Genomic DNA, 19,351 nt, shown 5'->3' with positions numbered 1-19,351 from the left:
TTCACGCTTGGCACAACACGGCTCTGATCTCAGCGGCAGATGCCAGATGCTGCCGGCGCACAAAGGCATAATGGAAGTAGCCCTAAATGTGTGAGTCAGCGGTAGGTGGGCTAGGGTCTGCTTCTTCTCCTTTGTCCTTCTTTCACCGGCTTTTCTTACCCTGTCCATTATATTTTCAGTTTTAGTAGCAACTTCTCATTTCTCTCCCTACTTTCTTCCCTCTGCTTCATTCCCTTCTTTTCTCTTTCCTCTCTTCCGTCCTTGGCCGTGTGATGTGGCCGCTTAGTGGGACAAAGAGGTTCCCCACTACCGTTAGAAGAAGTTGACTTTTCCGGTAACTGCAAATCTCTTTCCATTTTGCTTCTGCAGAGAAATTCCCTGGTACCCACAGTACCATTAGTGCTGTCTTGGCAGCACACATTTCATTTATGGAAATTTGGAGTGTTTCTTTTTTCCTTCTCTAAACACAAAGCTGTGTGCCAGTACCATTGCAGAAGTGCTAACTGCATTCAGTACCTCTTTGGAAAATGCTGAATTGCTGCAGTTCTTTATTGTGAATTGCTAATTTTATTTCCTTTAACACTATGTACGGTTTCTATAGTTCTAGAGGTCACTGGAGCTTTGTAAGTGCAGCCAAAAGTGTTTTAAATAGTCATTGTGCAGTATAGTGATACCATCAATCTCCTGTGCCATTATTATATCTAGAAAGTTGGATTTGATATCCATTTTCATATTTAAAGCTAAATTACTGGCAAGCCGCCATATCCTGTAAGGCACAGAGAGTGGTAGCTTGTTCATAAAGGTTTGCATGAGAGGAACGGTATTACCCTTTGGTTTGGGATATTTTTCAGCAAATCAAGAACTGCTGGCTGCCAAACGGTTTCTGAAGAGAGTCTTTTATCCTCAACTGTTCTTCTTTCATACTTTCATTTCCAAGCCTGTCTGTAGTCTAGCTTTAATAATGATTAGATCTTTTTAATTGGAGTCTCATAAGCTTCAATTACCAGCTTGCCCAGAAATACTTTGCTTTCTGTCTTTAAAAAAAAGAAAAAGAAACGAAAAAATCAGAAAATAATAGTGGAATGTAAGTCTGCGGCATATTGAATTAATTTCCTGTTCCACTTCTGCATCAGCTAACCAGACAAATAACCAATTTGTTAGAGGCTCTGCTACTTCCTTCAGCCACTTGCTCACAATGCACTTTTTACATTTGATTTCCTGCTTTTTGCATTCCCCTTCCCGGCATCCCCGGCAGGTGGGTCCCTGTGCGTGGGTCGGTGCCACCGGCGCCGTGCCGGCCGGGCGCGGGCCGCCGTGCTCCCCGCCGCCGTCTGCAGGCACCGACTCCGAGCTCTCCCGTAAGCCGCCCGTGGCGGTTTTCCGGGGATCCAAAGCGAGGACTGAACTGCCAAGTTGTTCTTTGCAAATACAAAATCCTATAGGAAAAACATGGGGAAAAAAAAAAATCCCGTTAAAAAATCCTGTAGGAAAACCCGTAAAAATATACGTGTAATTTGAGACTTTCCAAGTCCAAGTTAAAGAGGGCTTTCAGTGTACTCTGATGGATAAGGGAGGAAGTGCATCAATTCCGTCGCAGCACTGCGTAGAGCACAGTAAATATTTTATTACTGCAGGCTGTCACTTAGTTAATAAACACCGCGGGCCGGATCCTGCTCCCCGATGCTGCGTGCACATTTGCGACTCTCTGGGATATTACGCGAGTTTCGTCCCTGGGTTTGCGGGCGATATTTGGTGCGGATGCTGTGAAGTGCTGTGCATAAAATATTCAAGGGCTGCGTAGCAGAAGTCCTTAGGTCGGTATCCTAACAGCGTGCGTTAGGACAGCAATTGCTGGGAGCCTAACAGCACTGCTGATTCGACCGTAAAAATATTTTGGCCTAAGGCTGGAACTTGATAAAAAAGATGAATTCGACCGTTTTGTTGCTGATGGTGTTTTTTGAAATACAGTCAGCCTCAGTTGTCCAAATGAACGGGGAGACAGTGAATGCTGATTTGTGGACCGAGCGGTGAGAGACTCAGCTGCTTGAAGAGTCATTGCTCTTTTAGAAGAATCGCTATGAATCACAGTTGTTCGCAGGTTTCAGGAGGTTTTGCAGACGTTTGATGTGCAACATGCATGCATTTCTGTGGAAAACAAAAGCCAGACTAGCAAATTCGGACCAAAAGGTCTCAGCAACGAATGATGTTCCACAGCTGGTATCACGGGAGCCGGTCCTGCGTTCATCCCAAGCACTCGAGTACCAGATTTAGGAAAATGTTTGGCAACTTTTTGCCATTTGATTTTCGGTTTTGCATTTAATGCTATGCGGGGAAGCTGGGAAGCCAAACGGAAATTGGGGGGAGCATGTGTGAAAAATGTCAGCACAGTTCTCATCATTTTCTGGTAATTATTTTTCAGATTTCAGACGAGCTACCACATTCACTTTTGCTTTCTGGTTTTCCTGCTGTCATCCAGTAACGACTTTAAATTTGTCATGCTGAAGGGAGATGCCAATAACAAATTAAAGAATAAGTAAATGCTTTTGATTGGAATTGAAAAGAAAATGTTAACAAAATCTTGTTCCCTCCTTTTAAACTGTGTTTTCATTTAACCTTGTAATCGGTGTTTAGTTAATCGCGATTGGCAAAAATGCGGAAGTATGGCAAGAAGCATGTTCTTCGCTAGACATATGGCTAAATGCTTTGCGGGCTGGCATAGCAGAGCTGAAATTCCTTGCTTTGCAGGTTCAAATTTGAGTGACTCTCCGTGTCCCTTCACGTGCTGTCCCCCGGGGACGTTTTCGGGGGTATGTTTAATATAGAACCAGTGAGAGGCCTGTGAATTAGGGGACAATATTTCCATGTCAGATACTGTGAGAATGAAGCTTATTTTACAAGAATTCCCTTTGATGGAAGCAGGGCCCCTAATTCAAACTTGAGTGCATTTTAAAAGAAATATACTTGCATACAATAAAATCCAGGGAGAACAATTTGAATAGAAAATCCAGGAAACAGCTGGCCTTGCAGACAGCTGAGCTTTTCGGGTTTGTTTGCGGGGGGGGGAATGGGGGTGGAGTCAAATGACAGAATTTTAAATCCAGACCGCTTCTGAGGATTTTATTTAATATTATGTATGTTGGTATAATTTTTAAAATCACAGCTGAGAGAGCACTCTTGGGACCAGGTAATTTTACCTAGCATTAATAATGAGGTGGTTGCTCTTTTATTATTATTATTATTGTTATTGTTATTATTATTACTATTATTATTATCAGCAGCAGCTAACAGTAGTGATAAGAGACACTTACTTGTCTGGGTCATATATGAATGTGTTTGTTCTTTCTTCAAATTGTTTCCCGTAGATGAAATTCAGCACAATTAATATCAACAAAATTATTTTGAAAGCAGATGAAATTAAAAATCTGATCCCTTCTTGAGCTTCCTATTGGCATATGAGACTATCCTTAGGGAATTACGACTCGTGTCAGCACCAGAAATGCTCACATGAGGTTGTGCAGCCTATTGCTAGACAATTTTTCTTTAAATATTTGCCATAAATATCTGGCCATTCCTAAACCAGCCGGTGCAGCGACTGTCTGGAGGTTGGTGACTAACATGGAGTTGGGGGAGAAAAAGATCTGAAAAGCATTTTTTCTGTACAAGCATGTTTGTAAAAGTGTTTTTATCCCAAATCCCATCATTAGTGACTTAGGACTTTCCAAAAAGGAAGCAGGAGTGTTTGCGTGGGGAAGGCGAATATCTGACCACGGGCTGAATCGTTTGAGAAACCAAGCTGGCCCTGGGGTCAGCACGGGGAATATCTCCAGTTTGGTGTTGCTGGGTAGAAATGCAACACCGCCGGGCGGTAATTTAAGCCCGAGCGGTGCCCTCGTGGAGCCGGGAGGATGCTTTCCAGCGGTGCGTTTGAGCCGGGGGACTCGGTAGCGCTTTGGCCACCTTCGCTGTGGGCAGGAGGCCAGGAGGCCACGCGGATGGTCCTGGACCGGCCGCGATGGTTTCACCCCTCTCGCTTCCCCTGCGTGTCTTGATACAGCAAACGCCGTCGTTGACGGACGCCGCCGTGCGTGTAGATGCGCACGTGTGCGCGTAGGGGGGAAACGGCGCTGAAGCTGATGGGGCCGAGCCGCGGGGCAGCGAGACGTCCCCGGGCGGTGGCATTTGCTGCGTCCTGGTCGTGGGCTTGCAGGTCTTCTGGGCAGGATCTTGCCTTTTCTACGCTCCTCGCAAGCGGGTCGGCGCAGCTTCCAGCGTGGCTTACGGATGCCCGTGTTCGGCCTCCCAGCGCTCGGCCTGTGACCGATCCGCTTGGCTGCAGCAAGGGATAAGTCCCAAGATCGGGAAAGTGTTCAGCTGCCGGCACGCTGCGCTTCCAGATGGTTTCGGGTGATAATTGCGTAAAGGTGTATGAGGGTGAGTGGGTATCCTTGCCACTTCGCGTATTTATTGGAGCAAATAATTTAATGGAAAGCGTCCTGTGAAAATAAGCCAAGCTGTGACTTTGGGGAAAAAAGATAAGTTTCTGAGTCTTCCATTGTTACTGCTTTGTTGTTTCTCTTTAAAATAGGCGTCACTCTCTATATAAATTTACTGCCGTAGCCTAGCTTAAAGAGAAAGAAGGACGGGACAATCAACAGTGATTTATTTCTTCAATGCATTTTAAATAAGCAGACCCCCAAGAATGAAGCGGCGACGCATGATTACATTATACTGGCTGCAGAAGCTGGGCTGTTCCCGCCGCAGGCCGCTTGCTCAGCGCGCGGAGAGCGTAAGCGCGCGCGCGCCGCGGCGGCGGCGGGAAGCCGTGCCCCGCTCCCCGTCTTGCACCGGCCTTTTCTCCGGTAGCAAGTCCTCTCCTAGGTAGTCGCAGCCTAACAAATACGGACCAGTTTCTGGCACCCAGTGAAGCAGATTATCGTAATGTTGTTTTCCACTTAGGGCACTATATAGAGAGGTTTTTCACCCGTAGGCGCCGTCGCCTATAGCCGCAGGAAGGGTTGCGTCGAGGGCGGCGGAGCGTCTTTCCCCATTGCCGTCTCCTGAGTTAGAGCAAGCTAAATCGATTTGAATATTGCATTTCCCTTCAAGGACCTCCTGCTAATTTCTGTGGTTTTTGCAATTACATTTTCCTGCTTTTGTTTAGTTTTTTTTCATCTTTATCACTTCCCTGCTGCTGACTAAAGGAGCTACACAACAGGGGAAACTGTGACTAACTTACTGACTGTACAGGGGAAATAGCAAAACTGTTTCTGCACATGCTGGTGATAAATGCACAAAGTAAACAGAATGGAAAAGTGGAGACAAACAGCTTTTTTCCTACAATCTCTTTTTTATATTACAGTAATGTTAGTCATTTCTTCCGATAAGTATAGGTTAAAATAACTTCTATCCTAATAAGATTTCTCGTAAAAGAAGTACTATCAGTTTAAAATTATATTGCCCTCTGAAATGGTTTTTGCCTTCTGTCGTCGTAAGCTGTAAGAAAGACCCAAAAATGTTTTCCCTCTTTTTTCAGTGCCTCCTTTTGGGTGACAGCGAGTCATATGCAACCAATTTCTCCGTTTCTCCCGTGTGTTCATGCAGGCAGGCAAGTTCGCCGTCAGCTTGGCAGGTATTTCCCGTGCCGGTTGGGAGCAAAAACTTTAAATCAGCGTGAAGAGGGCACGGGGATTTGGGCAGGCGCAGCTCCTGAGACCGCCCTTAACTTCTTAGGAAAGCGAGCAGATTCCGGACCGCAGCGTCCCTTTAATTAAGCAATATAACGCAGCTGATTTAAAGCCTGCTGAAATCCGTGGAGAGGTGCCATGGACTGCAAAGGGCGCTGGAGCAGGTCCAGGACCCCTCTGCGGCACAGAAATGCTGCTGGAACCGTTTAAGAGACCGGGGAGGCGGCATGAAAAGTCTGGCGAGCGCCCGGCGCCCGCAGGAGGTCAGCGGCGGGGGGGAAATGCGGTTTGGAGATCGGCGCTCGCGGACTTGGGTCCTAATGAACGACCGCGTTTTCCTTTCGTGAGACGTTACGGTGGAGTTTCTTCCGTGCTTTTCCTCTGAGTATCCCAGCGTGGCTCGGAGAGGAAAGGGACATCTATTCCGTGTGTAAACACAGTATTGCGGCGTTTGTTTAATGCCTTTGTTTACTTTGAAAGTTAGTCCCCTACTAATGAATTTATAAAAACCTACATTATCCATAAAGCTGTCGCTGGTACAAAATTTAGTAATAACTCAGGTAATGTATTTAAACCACCAGTGAGTTTGCTCTATCCTTGAGTTGATAAATTGTATAGCTTCATTTGGTAGGAATCAGCAATTTTATGTGGCAATTAATTTTAACTGCAATAGGGAGCCGAAGGACTAAGTTTTTACCCTTGGTCTTCTGCACGTCTCCGGGAGTATCCTGACGTTTAACATTCAGATAGCGGGACTGCGAAGCAGTGCGCGCGGCGTGTGAGATGCAGCTCTTCAGGTTTTACAGCTGCGCTGCTTTGGCCCACATTGCAGTCTGCTCCTTGGGCCGTATTGCGGGTTTCTGATCTCCTACGCTATCCGTCGGAATAACAGCGGATGGAGAAAAACCTCCGCGCTCAGGACGGGTCTTGTTTTCCCTCCTTCCCTCTGCACAAACCTGCCGGTTCTCTTTTTTTTGTGTCCGTCGGCAATGCCAAAATCATGCACTTGGGACTAGAGGCTGACATCCATGTTCCTAAAGTTACTCTGTTCGTTCGGTTTTCCCTTTCTGCTCTCTGAATCCGGCTTGGAAAGGTGCCGGTTTTGTGATAGGCTGCAAGCCTGTAATGCTGCTGGATCAGACCTGGGAACCAAAATGCCTTCATTTCAACCTTAGTTCCTGCCACCAGGTTTACGCGTCGTGGTAGCAGCCCACTTCAGTCCCGAATTTCTGCATGTGACACGGACAGCATTCCCGGCAGCGGGCAGCGTGCCGGTGCCGACGTAGATCCCCTGGAGCTCCTGCCAAGCGTCCCGCCGCCCTGCGGTCGGGCAACTCCGGTTTCTGCAGCGCCCGCTCGAACTCAGAGCCGCTGGGAGACGTGGGGGAGCTCGCAGGCGGTTTGCTGCCGGTGGGCCTGTCCCGAGCATCATCTGTGTCACGACTTTGTCGGTTCCCAGACGAGGGTGATGGCCCTAAGTGAGGTCACGGCAGTTACGAACGAGGTCACGAGCCTGACAGAAATTTAATTTTCTCCGATGGTTGTTCTGCTGTTCGGGGTTGCACGGGATTGCTGGTCTGTAAAATGAGGTCGTAGCCAGAAACAAAGTTTGGGAGCTGCTGCTTTAGAGCTTGGCTTGAAATTAATTATTTGTATCCCTCGGAGGGTTGCATTGCTTTTTAAACAAGACAGCTGGGTTAGGAAAACAGTCCGAATTCGTCGTGAAATATGTGGTGTGACGGCCACCTCTTGAACCTTGCACCTCCCGTGGTGCTCTACCAGCCAGAAATTTCCAACTGGCGTGCTTGGAATTGGCCATTTCATCACGTTATCCCCCAAAATCCCAGTGGCTCCAAGTGCTCCAGGGCCACGGCGACGTTCGCCCTAGGGGGACGTTCACCCTGGCGAACAAAACCGGATTCGGCAGCGGTGCCAGCTGCCGGCGCGTGCTTTTCCAGGGGACTTTTCCTCTAGGGCCTTCTCCGCTGCTAGCTCCCTCCCCACGGCTCTGCCGCCGCCAAACCCTCCCGTCGCCTCGCCGTCCTCTTGCCCTTCTGGCTCGGTGTTGTATGAAGGATCATCTGCGAGGTGAGCGTTTACGTGCAGGCCGTGCCCATAAAAACGAGTCGTTCCTATATTCCGTTGAGTTGCCAAGTGCTGCCAGTGTCCGTTTATGTGTTTTTCTACCTGTTGCTTCGTTTTTAAAAAAGTCCCCCACAAATATTTAAAAGTGTTCTGCTTCAGCTCGAATTGCTACTGAATTTCCCGATCTCTGTGCTGCAGGAATATTCTCCGTCGGGGAGCAAGGATATGCCTTGGTTTTGCCGGAGCGGCATTTGCCTGGGAGAGCGGGTTGCTGTTTCGTGCTCTGGTGAGTCCTGAGTCTCCAGGCGGAGACGCCGGCCGGTCCTTGCCGAGCCTCGTGCTCCTCCAGGCAGGTGGCCGTGTCCGGGCACGGCACTTGTGCAGCACGCAGCGGTCGCGCGCCTTTGGGAATCGGCATCTGTCAGGGCGCAGAGCTGTCTCCTGGGCTTGTGGGACTTCCATGAAATCCGGAGCGGCGGCAGCGACGCTCCCTCGGCATCCTCTGGGCAGCCGCCGCTGATGCGTGCCGGGTGGGCAAGCTCCGGTTTCTTCTGCTCCTTGGGTTGCAAACGCGGCGTTCTGTGGAGAAATTGCTCCTCACCTCGTTATTATTGTTTTACATGTTACTTTGTTGTTGCATGTGCCGAGCTCCAAGGAGGAAAACAAAAAAGGAAAGTGGGTTTTCAGCATGCTTCCTGCGCGATGGAGAGAGGTGCTCTGTGTTAGCTACTGATAAGGTCTTTAAAACCACAGGTCCTTCAAACCTGGCATGTGGTTAAGCACCAGGGAAAATAGATGCCTGTTCTGCCTCAAAAGCAGCAGTTCCTGGCAGTTCTTGACCCATGGGAGCAGTCCATGACAGTGCCGCCTGGCCCCGGGAAAGCAAGACCTCCAGCCGAGCACCTCTAGGGATCCTGGCAGCCAGCTCCTGCACCTGGAGGCTCCCGATCCCATGCAGGGAAGAAGTCGCACCAGAGACCGTGGACAGGCTTCTTCAGCTGCTTTTACTCCGTTCGCCCAGCTGGGAACCCTGGAGCAGTGCACGAAATCGTTGTTCGTCCTGTTAGAAATCGCAGAGGTGGAGACACCAGCACAGGTTCCAAATAGCTGCAGAGATGGGGATTTCCCTGTGTTGCTCGACTGCGCTGTCTCTGCGCGCGTATGTGATGCTGCTTCCCAAACTGTGATTGAAACCACTCCGTCGCTACCTCCCTCCAGGCTCCAAAGCACGGTGTGGTTAGGAAAGGCTCACGACCATCTTGTGCTCTGTCGGCTGCGCCTTCGCAGTCTCCAAAAGGGAGGAGAAAGTGCTGAGAAGTCAGCCGCCATTTAGGGAATCGGTTGGGGTTTGACCTGCCGCAGTCTGTGAGCGCAGATGCTGACAGATGCACGGCGCTCCGTGCCTGGAGGGCTTGGGCCTGCGTCGAAACGTGGGGGGTCTCGGAGCCGCCGGCGGGATGCTTTGCGTGCTTGCGGTGTAATTCTTGGGGCCGATGCTGACAGGCGGCGGTGGCTATGCAGTGAGTGAGGAGGCGTCGCTTCATCCCCTTTCCGTTCCTCTCTTCCCTTTTGCCGCTCCCCTGAGAACCAGTTCAGCTGTCGAACCGTGCCGACTGCACGGAGCACAAGCCCTGCCGCTACGGGGTCCCCAGGCTCAACAGCTCGGTTCTGCCCTTCTCACGTCTCCGGTGAAACTCCGTGCGCTTGCTTTCCCACCGGTAGTAACTGCAGAGCTCCATCTCCCCGGCGGTATTGCTTTGTCGGGACATGCAGACAGACGCGTTCGCTGTTCAGGATATCACAGGTAGCTTGTGCTCTGCTCCAAAGGGGTGATAATCTGGGGTCACCTGCTACAGTGGAACCAAGGTCTCCTGTCCCCTTCTCGATGACTTGTCCTCCTGCCCCAAGTGATTGCAGGGGGCCACTGTTCTTGTAGCTCCCGGGGGGCTGAGGTGGTTGTGACTTGTTACAGGTGGTGCACGGCCCCTGACCAGAGCTGTGGGCTGCCTGGACTTGTTGTCTTAGCATCCAGCTCAAGTATTCGGAGGGAACGGAGGTCTGCAGCCTAGTGCTGGATGTTTGCGTGCTGAACACCACGGAAAAGGCATGTTTGGGAAGTCTGGACGCAACGAAGGAGGCTATCCGCAGAAAGATCTTTTTTCGCTCCAACTGGAAAAGATTCGTGATAAGGGTGGCCCAAAACTGCCTAGACCTGGGTGCGTGAGCGTGCGTTGGGCGCTGCATGCTATGTTCCCTAAGGACAAAACCGGCCCTGAGGGCAGTCCGAGTTCTGCACAAATCAACCAGTTGACTTCTCTGCATCTTTTAAAACCACATGCTGCACCGCGGGAAGCTGTTTGCTTTAAATCTCTCCAAAGCCCTGTGATAATACTTTGCCAGAGGCAAATCCTTTAGGCTGTCGATGTAGCCCTTTGTGGTGACGGCTGCCTGCTCCAGAGACAGGTTATTTCATCCCCAGCTCTGTCAAACCTGCAGCACGTGATGTCGCTCTTCGCTGCCGTACGGGCTGGGATGATTTCCTCACCAACTATGAAGGCCCATCCCACCAGATCCGAATCAGGAGCTTCGGTTTGCATTACAGGGTGCTCACACCCCAGATCTGCAGCTGCCTTAGGAAACCTGCTTGCATTTTTCCAGACGCTGCACATTTGAGCGTTAACTCCGGGAACTTACATGCGCTGTGTTCCAGTCTCTCTTTGCCTGAGAGCATTTGTGTTCATGCCCGCTGTCTGGAGAAGATACTGTTTGCTCCTGCATTCGTGCTGATGCACTTTTCTGCACTTTGAAATGTTGCTGGCTCCTTATTCCTCCCCCTTTCTCTCCCCCTCCCCTTAATGCCCTAGTTTCAGAGTCTTCACTTCACAGCTCTACATTTTTAGGGGACTGAAGAAATTGCCAGTCTCCCTGATTCCTGGGTGGCACTGTAAGAGGACCGCGGGCGCACATGTTTGTGTTCAGAAGCCGCGGAGCTGCTGCAGGCTTGCAGTAGGTGCGCGTTCACAGCAGTAGTTTTAAAAACCGCAGCTCGTGAGACCATTCCTCCCTGCTAGCACTTAAGATGGTGTCTAGGAGCGTTGGCAGACACGGCACTGGCTCTACTGCGGGCTGCCCCAAAGCGGGGACGCATTTGCATGCTTCCTAGCAACTTTGTGTGTTGGTTCAATTACAAAGGACTCTGAAAACACACTCCATCTGGTTTTCCAGCCCCAGATGCGACCACCCCAAAGAGTGATCTAATTCTTCTGTATTTAGACTTGAAAACTTCTCACCAGTTGGTGGTGCGGGAAATCAAATAAGAGTCCTTGGGAGCAATAAGATCCACATGCCGGCCTAATTGCACGTGGAGCTAGACCGCTGCTCTTACTCTGGCATATTTGCAGGGTTGCTGTCAAAGGCATATTGTTCAGCCAGGAGAAAACCCACAAATCTTAATTTGGGTAATAATTCCGCGGGCTGCAGTAACGAGCGGGTCAGGGTGCGAGCCCCGCGGCTCCCGGTGCGCTGCGCTTCGCTGCGCGGAGCGAGCGCTCTCTGTGCTGCGGACCCGGCTTTGCGGAGGGGACCCTCTCTGGATCCGCGTTTCCGTCCGAGCGTTTCAGCCTGCAGTAGATCATCTGAGAACATTGTTCCGCCACGCAATTTTTTTTAATTAAAAAAAAAAAAAAAACCCTTTTAAGTTAATTAAGAAGAACTCCAGTTCTGCCCGTGCCCGCGAGCCCCGCGTCCCGCTGGCGGCCGCTGCCTGCGGTGGCTTCCTGCGGGAGCCGGCACGGCTCGCAGGAAGCGCGCCCGGCCCGCGGCCAGCTGCGGCCCCGGCGTCACCGCTGCGCCCTCCCGCGGGACCCTCCCGGGGCGCGGGCCGGCGCTTGGGGTGAGCGTGCCTACGGGCGAGAGCGGGGCCGACCCCTCGAGGCCGGCGTTTTGGCCACGGCTTCGGGGGCCACTATTTTAAGCCGCTGTGTACCTAGCGCTTCCTGTTTTTCCGCAGAAACTTCTTGTTTTTTTCGCTTTTATGTTGATGGATTTATTTTAACGGCCGGTTCCCGGGGCGGCGCGAGGTCTTTTTTCCCGGCTCCGCCGACGGCGAGGCGCGAGGAAGGCGGAGGAGGAGGAGGAGGAGGAGGAGGAGCAGGGGAGGACCGCCGGGGGGTCTTGCCCGGCGCTGGGCGCTGCCTCCGGGCTCGCGATGGGGGCTCCGCCGGCGTCCTGGAGGTAGGCAGCGCGCCGGAGGGCGACGGCGGGTTTTCGCGGCTTCGTTAGCGCTAAGTTGAGCCATGTGTGGCTCTCCTTCGAGGAGCGGCGGCCGAACCGGGGAGCGCAGGGTAAACAGCACTCGTTTCCTGCTGACCTTTTAGCACGAACAGATGTTTTCTCTTACGAGGACCATAGGCCACTTCAGTCGCTGACCTCATCGAGAGAGCTGCTGCCATTTTCGTGCGCTCCGGGCCTTAAAGCTGCTTTTTAACCCGTTTTGCTGCCGTGGGCAGCGCTGTGCTCCTCGCACGTTTTTAACTCTCTTCTCTCTGGATGAGCCCAACGCTTCCTCCTAGTTTTTGCCTCCGCGGAGGATGGCAGATGTTTCCTCTGCCGGTCTCCGCCAGGCAGCCTGGGGGAAGCGGGTTTCCCGCTACGGTGTTTGCCCTAGCGCTTCTCTCCCGGGTCGCTCCATAGCCCGCAGCCCCGCTCGGGGCGGTCGAGCAGTGTGAAAGGCATCTTGGAGCCGGTTCCAAGCTTGGGAAGACAAAAAATGTTGCTTTTGTAAGGGATTGCAGTGCCGGAGCTGAGCTGCGCGCAACGCGCTGCGGGAGCACGCGGGGCACCTGCCGGCATCCTCCTCCCTTGCTGCCCCGTGCCGCCTTTCCGCCCGGGGGGATCGGTGGTGCCAGGGTGGTTCTGGCTCCGTCCCCAGGCTGCTCTGCTTTGAAACCGCCTGGAAGGCTCCTTTGCCCCCGAGTCTGCTGAACCACATCTCCAGCTGTGCTGCTGCAGGTGATTCTGGACAGGAATTAACCTGGGTAGGAGCTCATGCAAGAATTAACCTGGGTAGGAGCCTGTGCAGGACTTAGTCTGGGTGGGAACCTCTGCAGGAATTAAAGAGAAGGGTAATGGAAGAGAGAAACGTGGGTGCGGGCTTGCTTGCATGGGGTGGATTCGTTTGGGATGTTTGCGAGCTGGTGAAGAGCCTTTTCCCCAGGTGTGCTTTGCAGTAGCGTCTCATGCGGTGGCATCGAGCAGCGGGAGGTGACTCCACCTCTGGGATTCAGCAAGTGCGAGACGGGTAGCTGGGGACCCGCTCGTTGACCTTGCTGAGCAGCGCAGGGCTTGCGGCGCTGGGTTAGCGGCGTGCAGGCCTGCGAGCAAATCCGTCAGTCTTCTCTCAGGCCTGGGGGGTTGGAGACACCAGGAAATGCCAACGTGCTCTTCACTTATTGAATTATTCCACCTGGAAAGGGATGTATGTTACTCTAAAGTTAATGGAATTAGCTTTGTAGAATCTCTTTTTAATACCATGCTGAATGCGGGTTGATAGAGATTCCCAGGTCGTCAGTTGTTGGTTTTTGGCCTTTCCCTAAACAGATTTCTTTGTTTGCATTTGTTCTTTATTTTAGTATGTGTTTAGTGGATGATGTTCAAAAGTTTTACGTTCGGACCTGCCTGCTGTGGTCCAGGACCGTTCCTGGCTCTTCTGCACTTTGGGGTTGGCGTGTTAGAGGGAACGTCGCGTCGGCAGCGGTCGCGTTTGTGGGGACTTTGAGAGAGCGGAGTCGACATCCTTGGCTCTACCTGGATGCCCGGAGAGTTCACAAAGCGCACGTGTAATACAACCCGTGTGAGAAGAACTGTTTAACAAATAGCCAGATAATCGAGTTTGCCCTTCCTGCCGTGTTTTCGGTTGCCCTGCCGTGGCAAACTGCCCTTCCCAGGTTTAATCGTGCATGGGAGATTTTATCTTGCGATTCTGCAGAGGCGACTGCTTGTTGTGGGAAACATCACTAACCTAGCGAGTGAATTACTAGGCAGAATCGATTTTGCTCGGCACGTTCATGCGCTGTAAGGCAGCATTTGCCTAATGGAGTCTGCTCTCCTTCCCCTTCGGTTCGGGGGAAGCGCCCCAAGACGTGTCGGAGAGCGCGCACGAGTCTGCGAGGCGGGCGCTTGTCTCGGACCGTGTTCCTAATTCCCGTGGCAGCGTTTTGGCTTGCTGAGCGCGGCCTGTGGAAACGCTCTAGGTGCCTGTGTACGTACCGACGTGTGTTTGGTGGCCGTTTTCACTTGGGCGTTAAGCGTTCCCTGTGAGCAGAGACCTGCGCGCTCCTTGCTGCTTCTTTGGGTGATATATGGTGTTTTCCCTCCTTTTTGTCAAAGTGTCCTCTGTTCCGGAGATAATGCAATTGCTATGCAGTGCCGTGCAAATACTCTGCTGTATTTGTATCTCTTTTCTATTTAATTATACTGTATAAATGTCCTCGGTAAATTTGATAAGTTGGGTGAAGGATATTGATTTTCTCGTCTGCGTTGTGCAGAATCTTTGCGTGAGCGGCAGCCGTTCCCCAGGCCTGTTTCCCGAGGAGCTTTTGAAGGTTCAGCGTTTAAGTAGTTTCGGGATAACAAAGGAATTTCTTTTTCTACTCCGCTGGTCGAGCTGCTGACTGCAGGGTTTAAGGCCATACCGAAAACACGAGCGTTGGGGGGTTTTTTTTAAGCCTTAGACTCGTGTCATTTGTAAATGCAGGTGGGAAGAGAAACCGAGATGCAGAGTAGACCTATTGCCTTTAAAGAAAGGGAGCCTGAGGCCGGCTTTGGGAAGGAACGGGAGCAGGGATGCTCGGGAGAGGGGGACACCGGTGGGACCACGGGATGCAGCGGAAGCGGGGCAGCCCCGGGGAGGCCGCGGCGAGAGGTCCTGAGGCCGTGGCGGGGCCAAACGGGGTGAAAAAGGGTTAAAGCAGGGACCAGCGGGCTATTTTTAACTACAGTTTTGAATGTTAAGTGTCACCGATGTTAAAAAAAGCTCCTGGTAAATAGTGAGGAAGATGCGTGCCGATAGCGGGAAGCCAGCTGCAGCTTTTCGAGCGGCTCGCTGCCGTTGCGAGGAGGCTGGGGACACTAGGTTAGTGTTAATGGTTTAATTTGCCTTTTCTCAGCCTGGGGTCTCCCTGCACAAGGGACTTTCTTTAAACCGTGCTTAGCTTTCAGCCTCTTAAGATTATTTTTGTTCTTCAAGAGGAAAAGAATGGAGAAAGGCCGATATTTGTGTGCTTTCCTGTTGCACTCGCTTTCTTCTCGTTCTCTTGGAACATGAAATGTTTTCCTTTCCTTTTTCTGCTGAAAATCAGGCCCTGACTTTTCTGGCTAACTTCCATCTATTCCTCATACGGGCTTTCAGCCTTGATCTGCGACGCAGGCCTGTGGCTGGTCTTGCTAGAAGTTTGGCCCCAGCGGGACTTTGGTTATAAATCCGTGCTTTCGGCAGCGAGTGACTTTGCGACGGCTCGCTGCTCCGAGGAGATGGGCAGCTGGACCCCCTCCCCACGCACTCGTCCTAGCGGCTCGCTCCTTCCTTCATTTATTATTTCCTGCAGATTAGGCCCTTTTGTATGGAGGTGGCGGGGCGAGGAATGCATTGAGCGCAGGAAGGAGAGGCTCCCTTTGCTTTGGAGGTGGACGCCTGAATGGCAGCTTAGCCTTGAACTCTTGAACTCCGCAGCTTTTTTGTAGAGTAAAACCACTGTGTACCTGAAAACAACCAGGGCTGACTCTAATGGAAATAGGTTGTATGGTGGGAACAGCGCGGCCGGTCTCCAGCCACAAGAAATGCAGTTTTCCACATCCCCGTTCTGAGATTTTTCCATTCGAGATTTCAGCAGCCGTTGGCCCGCAAAAGATGAATTAGCTAGGCTGCTAAAGGTATTACATGTGTTTCCCCCTTCAGAGACTTGTTAGAACCTATCTTCTTCAATGGCAGTAATAAGTGTTACAAACAAAACATAGTCTTCCCCTTTGAATATTCCTTTATGCAGAGCATCATCTACATTAAAAAAAAAAAGTATGTTAAGCAACATGAATAGCTTCAGGCTATTTTGTTTCATGTTGCTAAATAAGTCAATGCAGATGAGGACTTTTTATGTAAGAGTGCCTTGTAAATATAAGCACTAAGATAAGAGCAAATTATAACTCCGAAGATTTCCTAGAGATAGGAGTGTGTACAGATCCTCTTTGCTGTTGAAGGACAGATCCTCTGTTCCCAGTCCAGGCAGAGCTCCCAGGACACTCTCTGGGAGACTTGCCTGAAAAAAAACTTGAGATATCTATAATGTAAAAAACCCTATTTGTAATAGTTCCAAAATTCCAAAACCAGTAAATTGACCGCTGGCTTATTGGCTGATTTTAGCAAACTCCTTCCTTTGCCTTAACATTTACTTTAGAATTTAATTTAGAATGAGAAACTTATGTCAGACTTGAAGTTATTCTTTGTACTGTCAGACACGTGCCCAGTGCCGGTCTCCGGTATTGTCCGCAGCTTGTAGGCCAAAACAGCACGTCGTTACCAAGACCAAAACCTGCTTCGTGGAATCCAGTTCAAGGCTTTTGTCTGTGAAGATCCCTTAGCTTACGAAGGATCGTACCAATTCTGAATCTAAAAATCGGCAAACTTCAGGAACTGGGATCTAGATTTAGGTTTTATGTGTTGGACCCATTAGGATGCATGTGTTTTCAGAAATGTGGAGCATGCTGTTAAAACTGATATTGTGCATGGGTGTTTGCTTGTAAGGATGCACTCATCTAATTGCCTCTATTATTATTTCTCTTACTTAAGATTGATACGGTGCCAGGGACTTGCAGCAGACCCAAAGATAGGTGGTCTTTGCTTTAGTATCTGCCTTTTAGTGTGTAAACTAGACAGGTAGGACACAATGGCACCCAAAGGAAAGTGTAAAATACTTTTGTTTTTCGGTAGTTTTGCTATTACTGCGGTTGTTTTGAGCTTTCTATTAAGGAAGAATTCAAGAGTAAATTTTTATGAGAGGTTGGTTTGGGGGAAGAGGGATCTTGTTGATGGAAGCCAGGACTTAGTGCATCTCTCCCAGATGACTCAGTGCTCCAGCTCCGAACAGTACATGAGGGAAGACGCGGTGTGGGAAGGATATACGTGTGTATTGCACAACTATATACCGTGTGCAGAGGTGTAATCAAATTCTGCTGCCTGGGTGGGGAGGACGGTGACCCTCGCAAGCCCCGGGCATGAGCCCTGCCGCCGCTGCCAGCCGTGCGCTTTCGGCCGGAGCCCGGCGAGCAAAGCGGGCTCGGAGGATCGGCAGCAGGGAGCTGCGGTGGTGGGAGAAACGCGAGGCTTCGGGGGGTGGCGCGTGGGTGGGAGGGGGCCTGTGGAGGCTGGGAGGATGTGGCTCTTGGCCACACGAAGATTTTGGTATGCAGCTGAGCCTCAGGAAGTTTGGCCACCCTGATTATAAACATACGTGTATTTGGAGATGTATAGCGAGATAGCTGTCTCTCTCTTAATTTGATTTTTATTTAGATGGAGGGAGGAGAAACACCACACTGGGGAAGTGGGTGGCTTTGTGCGGTTTCCTAGCCAGCCCAAGTTTAAAACGGTTTAAAGTCCACGTTTAGGAGCATAATAATAACGGGAAGGAGGCATCTGAAGGTAAGCGGCCATGTCCTACCTCTCGACTATTAGGAAGTTCAATGCGCCTTTCTTTGTTCAGCGCGGCAGACAGATAAGCTGTCCCCGCTGGCTCCCGAGACAGATGATGGTGCCATGACACAATTTACAGTTTTTCTCAGTTAATCATTTCCTAAAATTCAAAGATAATCTGCTGTTTGTGAGATTAAAAAGGCTGACATTTGTTGCATCTGAGTTGGGGAGGGGGAAGACATGAACTAAACAGACCCGAACCTTGGAAGCAACAATAGCTGTGCACCTACGTGTTTATTTAACCGGGACTTTTCATCATAGCTCTTTCATCTTATTTTCCTCTTGTCCTTGCTCCTACTTGCTCATCTCTATACAGCATATGGAAAGGTTGAAAAGTGACAATTACTGAATGAGAGGAGACAGAAACTGTTCTTCAGCAGCTCCAGATGGGGGTTTAGCGATGCTGCTCACAAGCTGTGTGCAAGTTCACTCTGTAGTATAAAATGCCCTCTAATGGCCAAAGCGGTACATAACTCATCGTGCAAACCAGCACTTGCAGGCGGTGTGCTAGGGGTTTCTGATGTGGCTGTGCTGCTTTTGGTACCTAAATAACTCCTTGAGTAGAGGAGAGCTTTGGGCCGTACGGCTGTGAAAGCAGCGCAGGTTCGTCTCGCTCCCGCTCTCGTCTTTGTACGCAGCGAACAGAAACACGGGTGATTTAAGGAACCCCGGTAAAATGTGGAATCTGATTTTGTTTTGCAGTATGGCAGGGACGTTTGGAGCCTGTAGGATTGTTTGTGTATCGATTCCTCTTGTTTTATTTGAAAAGTTAAAGGCAGTCGGTGTCCCGGCTGGCTAGGTGCACGCTGGTATCGGAGTGTGCCTTATCAGTGTCAGATACTTAGAAAAACAAGATAAGAGAGGCTGAAGGAGGCCTATGAGTAATTAGCAGATGGATTAGGCCCTCTCTGAGCTAAGTGGATAATTTGGGTTCAGCTCCTGGTTATTGTTCTGCCCACCCCAGGCTCCTGCAGGCTGTCGGTGCCGGAGAGGCAGGGCATCGGCGTGCTTCACTGCTGAGGCCAGCAGCAGAGATGGAAGTTATTTTTATTTGCTTTAAAACAAATTTCTTGCTCCCGGTTTTGGTTGTTGGTTTGTATTTTAGCTTTAGGAGTCAAAGGAGTGCCAATTCCGATATTCCCTAGTTTTACTTGAAAACTCACTGAGGATGTGAAAGGGTACGTTACCAACTGGCAAGCCAGCATGCCTCAGTCTTTTGGAGAGACTTCTTTTCTCAAAAGCCAAGAACTAGCTACTAATGTTGAAAAAAGAACAGAAACAAAAATCCAGGTATCTCATTCCCCTTTCTTTTGTACTGTGACAGTTTTAATATTGTCCTTTCCGTAGGTCTTCGTAACATACTTCTGACTACAAAGAACCTAATCTGGAATGCAATTCCTATCCGAAAGCAAAATTTTTAAAGAAACTTAAAAAAAAAAAAAAGAAAAAAAGTCCAGATCCAAGCAAAACCTCTCTCATACTTTATGCATCATTAAAATGGAGGGGGAAAAAAAGGCTACAAGCCAAAATGTTTTTTCCTTTGAAGGGCAAATATAATTGTGATTCTTCTTTTACTGAGCTAACAAGGAGCTTTGATGGAGTAGAATTGATGAGGGATGCTCTCCCTGACTGTTAAGGGCTGAGAGAAACGCAGCATCAGGCCCTTCACATCGTCTTTGAAGCCTGATTATTTTAGCACAGTCTGTATCTTGTTGCATAATGTTTTAAGATGTGGTCTGCATCATTATGTAGCGTGTTTAATTTAGCAACAGATGTGCAGGCTCATATGCCGTTATGGTACATTTTGTTCACTCATATAATAGCAAGTTACTCAGAATTGTTA

General features: G+C 50.1%; 1 protein-coding gene across 2 annotated transcripts in view; it reads left to right on the top strand.

The window, feature by feature from the left end:
* CTBP2 (C-terminal binding protein 2) overlaps positions 1 to 19,351 on the top strand; it is a 138,896-nt gene that overhangs the window by 56,975 nt on the left and 62,570 nt on the right. Inside the window, exon 1 of one of the 2 annotated variants that reach the window (XM_067300361.1) lies at positions 5,609 to 5,629. The exons of the other annotated variant lie outside the window; for it this stretch is intronic. The gene's annotated coding sequence lies outside the window, so the exon portion shown is untranslated. Of the gene's footprint in view, positions 1 to 5,608; positions 5,630 to 19,351 lie in introns of those variants that run through there. 2 annotated transcript variants of the gene reach the window in all.

Source organism: Apteryx mantelli, chromosome 7 (genome assembly GCF_036417845.1).
Source record: "Apteryx mantelli isolate bAptMan1 chromosome 7, bAptMan1.hap1, whole genome shotgun sequence".
NCBI lineage: Eukaryota > Metazoa > Chordata > Aves > Apterygiformes > Apterygidae > Apteryx > Apteryx mantelli.
This window is presented reverse-complemented; position numbering and strand designations above follow the sequence as displayed.